We start from the raw sequence: 6,000 nt of genomic DNA, 5'->3' as shown, positions 1-6,000 counted from the left end.
GTGACGCCAGGTCGAAGCTACTGGAATCCCTCAGGGCCCGAGGTAGACCGCCTGAGGTGCCGGTTCGGGATGTGTTGGCGAGTCGGGATAGTTCATATATGCTTCTCATATACCAGTACCTCAAACACATTGATATACAAGTGTAATGTGTTATTCCTCGCTCAGAAAATATAATCTCCACCTACAGGTTCGACACTAACATCCGCCCGATTCTCTCGATCCCCGTCCCTGTTCACCATCTTCATTGGAATTAACAAGATCTTTTTTTTTGTCACTAACTTTTTCGTTCCCCTTTCCCTGTTTTTTCACCATCTCGATGGCAACTAATTAGATCTCTGTCGTTTTCAAACATTTTGTTCCCACACCCCTTTTTTACCCCGTTTCCCACAATATTTACTTCTTTTTTTCATTCTCTTCCGTAACATCACCATCACCGGAAGACCGCTCCAGTCAATGACCAGCATGCGGGCCACCCGCCGGGCCTTCGTAGCCTGGGGGTGTTTCCCGCGGACCCTCACGGACCGAAGAATGCGGCCAACATAGAAAATTACCATCGCCATCTGGAATCATCTCATCCTAAATTCAATTCACCGGCCACTACCGATCGCCAGATACTATATTACATAATGATACTACTCTAGTTTTAAGTTAGACGATAATTAAGATTAGTAAATACCCTTGGCATCTTAGAGCTTAAGCAGTGTGCCTTAATATTATATTATATTATTGAATAAAAAAAAAAACTAACAACCTCAAGATATAAATCTGGACAAATGAAACGATTTTATATCATAATAATTTTCAAGACAGAAAACGTACAAACTTAATCATTTTATAAACAGCGATTAGAGAAGATTTTAAATATTTTGATCGAAAAAGGTGAATGTGAAAAATGTGAATAACCGTCAACCAATAAACTCAGTAATAGTGTAATTTTAATGATCCTTCGTTTAAAAGCGTCGATAATCTTCAGAATCTTCCGTGTTGTTCGTATGTAAATGAAGATTTCAGTATGCACACTACCCGTTGACAAATTAAAACATTTTTAAACTTTTTCGAATCAAGTTAAATGAGGAAAATTTATCAATAAATCACAGAGATACAAGTGCTTCAAATTAGGTTCGAAAAATCTATTGCCTATAATTGCCTACTAGTTACCGGAGAATCAAGAGAAGCCATGGGTAAACTAAAGCAGAAATGTATTCGGGCATATATTTATAGATTCCCTTTTGTGCTATAGTTCATACTGAGCAAATCGGACGAGAGTTTGACATCATTCACTGAGACTGTCATTGGCTCGAGAAAACATAGGTCAATTCAATCCAATCTTTCAATGGTATGCAATTGAAATACTTAAATCACGTTACCGCAAAGGTTTAGGTTATATGTTTTTGAATCGATTGATAGTTAAATTATATAAATTCATCAACAAATGACTGAGTTTTAAGCGTTCAAAATTATGATAGAAAAAGGTTACGCGGTTATTTTTGCATTTTTTTTTAAAATGACACCCAGCCTCGCACAGTGAAGAGTTAGCAATCCAACGAGCGAACGCATATACAATCTAGTCATCACCTCACTGGACGAGCTACTTGTTTCATTTGCAGTCAAGCATCAACTGAAATCAAGAAATGATTTGCAGTATATATTTATAGATTCCTCTTCGAACTACGCACAATGATGCGGTGTTTTTATGCATAACGTAAAACCTTCTATGCCGAACAAGAAAATGACGTCAATTTGGCCAGCTGGGATTGGTGGATGAAAACATAGGTCAATTCTAACCATTATTTCAATAGTATGCTATTGAAATACTGAAACGACGTTGCCATATATGTTTAAGTTAAAAGTTTCCGAATCGGTTGGTTGTTAAATTATATCAATCCATCAACAAATGACTGAGTTATTAACGTTCAAAATTATGACGAAAAAAGGTTACGCGGCTATTTTTGAAACTTTTAATTGACCCCCGGTCCCGTACAGTGAAGAGTAAGGCATTTTTGAAGCCAAAACGGTTATGTGCCCAAAGCACAAACTTATGATAACCCCTATTTGACATAGCTGTTTACAAATCGAAAAGGTGATGGTAGTTTTTGATTTTATTCACGTTTGAAAAAAAATCTAGTCAGAAAAAAATCTTGTCAGAACAAAAGTAATATGAGAAAGGCATCATTACACCACTAGGTGCATTAAAACAGGTTTTTATAGTGTGAAATAAAGTTTTGAACCACAACTGCACTTTTGATACTCTATAATGAATGATTTAGCAATTATGATTCTCTATGAAACATTTCAAACGGATGAATTGTTGCCTAATCGTTGCTCCAAAAGTAGCTCTGAAGAATTTACCATGAGATCACGTTTATCGAAATTTACTAACATGATTCACATCTGTCAAGCGGAGGGTTAAGGTGATATTCGAATCATCCTTACGCTTCAAAGCTCTCAGTTCTCTGGTTACGTGTTCTGTTAAATTGATCAATATTTTAGTACATTGCGTATAAGAAAGAGTATACCAGTAAACATTGGAAGAACACCACATTTTACTCATTTGGGGGCTTTGGTACTTCTTGGGTTAGCGGTTCAATGCATAGGGCACTGGGGTCTTACAAACCAGTTGTCGTATGTTCGAGCCCCGACCTGGAAGGATTCGTAGTGGCAGTAGAGCAATTCCAGGAATGAGTAGATGAAAAAGAGACAAAATCAGAAACGACCTTCTCCGATTTGGATGAAACTTTGCACATAGCTTCAGTATGACAAACCATAAGATTTGAACCGATTGAGAGGTCAATCCGACTCACGACTGATTTTTAAAAAGGGCGTATGTATTTTTGCATTTCACAAAAATTGTCTTTTTCAAATCGTTGTAACTCGGAAACCGTTAATTGTACAAAAATGGCGTTCAGGAAGAAGTTGTGGGGAATCGATTAGGCACTCTAAAAAGTATATATACACTGAAAAAAAAATTTCATTTATTTCTCAATAAAATAATCCGAAAAAGTTAAATGAAAACAAAAAGGAATGTTTTAATTATTTTTTGATAATTTTTATTTTAAAGCTGTTATTTTTTTTTGTTTCAATTACAGAGGCTTTAACATCTTAGGTCATTCGCCTCTTCGGACCAGAAAATCTTTCTGACCCTATGTGCGGGGTTGGGAATCGAACCCAGGCGGGCTGCGTGAAAGGCATCGATTATCCCATCACGCTATACCCGTCCCCTAAAGCTGTTATTAAAACCTACAGATTGATGGCTATCCCATCCGTGCCTTTTGAAAAATGAAGAAGTTACAGCTAAAACAATTTACAGATATATTCGAAATTTCAAGTTCTCGTTGAAAGATAATCATTTAAACTGTAGAATATTATTCTACAGGTTAAAGGCAATAGATTTGTTCATGATATCCTTTCTTCTAAAAGTAGCTGTTCTTGAGATACTTGGATATTTAATTATAACTTCATTTTTTATATTTCCATGAATTGTTAATTTGCTGTACAATAATATTCTACTGTTTAAATGGTTATCTTTAAACGAGAACTTGAAATTTCGAATATATCTGTAGGTTTTAATAAGAGCTTTAAAATAAAAATTATGAAAATAAAATCGAAAACCTGATTTTCTTTTAATTTGATTTTTTTGGTTAATTTTGAAATTATTGAGAAAAAAATCAAAATTTTTTTTTCAGTGTACCTTATGATAAAAAAAGAACCGGAATTTTCATTTTAAAATTCCCGCGCTTGTCCAATCGGTAAACTTTTATTCTCTCAACGTTGGCAACACTTTTATACACATTCTGTCAAATTTTGACGCATATCGTACGATTAGTTTTTGTTTGGCATCTATACAAAGAAGTTGAAAAATTTTCGTGTGGCGATTTTTATAATGGATGAAAATTTAGAACAACGGCTCGCCTTCGAAGCGCCATTCGGTCGATTGTTGTGCGGTTTCGACGTCATATTCATAGATCCACACCTCATCACCAGTTATGATGCATTCGATGAATGTGGGGTCACTATCTGCGTTGGAAATCATATCTTTGGCTACATAAACACGACGCTGTTTTTGAATGAAATTCAGCTTTTTTGGCACCAGCCGAGAAGCGACGCGTTTCAAACCCAAAACATCAGTTAAAATGTGTTCGACTGATCCATGAGAGATGCCCAACAACACAGCAATCTCTCTAATCGGTACAGAACGATTTTGCAACACGATTTGCTTCGCCGGTTCAATGTTTTCTCCAGTAACAGATGTTGTTGGGCGGCCAGGGATCTCACCATGATCCAAGCTTGTACGACCACCTTTGAAGCGTTTATACCACTCGTATGCCTTTTTTTCCTAGACACGATTCACCAAAGGCCTTTTCTAATATTTTCAACGTTTCAGAACACTTAAATCCATTTGCAACACAAAATTTGATGCACGTACGCTGTTCTAAATTTTCATCCATTATAAAAATCGCCACACGAAAATTTTTCAACTTCTTTGTATAGACGCCAAACAAAAACTAATCGTACGATATGCGTCAAAATTTGACACAATGTGTATAAAAGTGTTGCAAACGTTGAGAGAATGAAAGTTTGCCGATTGGACTAGCGCAGGAATTTGAAAATGAAAATTCCGGTTCTTTTTTGATCATAAGGTATATATTTTTGTGAGTGCCCATTCGATTCCCTACAATTTCTTCCTGAACGCCATTTTTGTACATCTTTAAAATAAAAATTATCAAAAAAAAATTAAAACCATGCTTTGTTTTTATTTAACTTTTTCGGATTATTTTGTAAGTATTGAGAAAAAAAAATCAAAAATTTTTTTCAGTGTATATTTTTTTTCAGAGTGCCCAATCGATTCCCTACAACTTCTTCCTGAACGCCATTTTTGTACAAATAACGGTTTCCGAGTTACAACGATTTGAAAAAGGCAATTTTCGTGATTTGAAAAAATACATACGCCCTTTTTAAAAATCAGTCGTGAGTCGGATTGACCTCTCCATCGGTTCAAAACGTATGGTTTGCCATACTGAAGCTATGTGCAAAGTTTCATCCAAATCGGAGAAGGTCGAGTCTGATGATCTGCTAAGCATTTCTGGAATTGCTCAGTAGGATCGTAACACCAGCCATTTATTCAGAGTGTGCGAAGTCTGTTGAAACAGAAGGTTAAATTCCACTACAGGAATGTAATACCAAGACTTTTTTGGGTTAGGTACCGGTTTGAGCTAAAATGCGCATGACTAGTTTCATTTATTTTACGGTGCGCCTGACAGTGACGAAATATTAAAGATTTTTATTTTAAATATTGGAATTAAATGGAATTTATTTTATTTTAAAGCGATGTTTGACTTGTTAAAACGGTGTAAGCCAACAAAGAGCCGAGTTTTGTTGACTTTCATGTCTAAATATCTCTAGAACGGCTGCTACTAGAAGAAAAGTCGTTAGATGTAAATTTGTTTTTTTTTCATCTGTATTCTGGAGTCTAAATGACTATTGTTTTAAAATCAAAAACTTGAAGTTTTGGAAATAGTAAATTATCATATCAAAACCAAAATGTTGGACAATAAGTTATTAAATAAAATTATTTTAAAAAATATGATAGAGTTTTTCATGTCTGTCTAGCGGTTTATGGTGAACTGCTGGGTCACATAACAGTTCAACATAAATTGTTATGTACTGACGAGTCGAAGACGGAACATAAAGTATATATCAAAGAAACGTTTTTTTCTCAATTTGTTTCTCGGTTGGTTTCCTAATTTTGGAAATAGTGTGCAACTTTTTTAACAATATATATTTTCATTAAACTGTTCAAATGGCTTCCTACAACTTCTTCTTGACACTATTTTTATAAAATTTACAGTTTTCATTTCGATTTGTAGAAAGTGCATGTAAATATACATACACCCTTTTTAAATATCAGTCTTGAGCTGAACCGGTCTCTCAATCCATCTCATCTATGCAAAACATACGGTTTACCATGCCAAGTTTCGATCAATCTGAAAAAAGTCGATTCTG

This window comes from Malaya genurostris, chromosome 3, assembly GCF_030247185.1.
Source record: "Malaya genurostris strain Urasoe2022 chromosome 3, Malgen_1.1, whole genome shotgun sequence".
NCBI classification, from domain to species: Eukaryota; Metazoa; Arthropoda; class Insecta; order Diptera; family Culicidae; genus Malaya; species Malaya genurostris.
The sequence above is the reverse complement of the archived record's forward strand: the minus strand, read 5'-3'. Positions refer to the sequence as shown.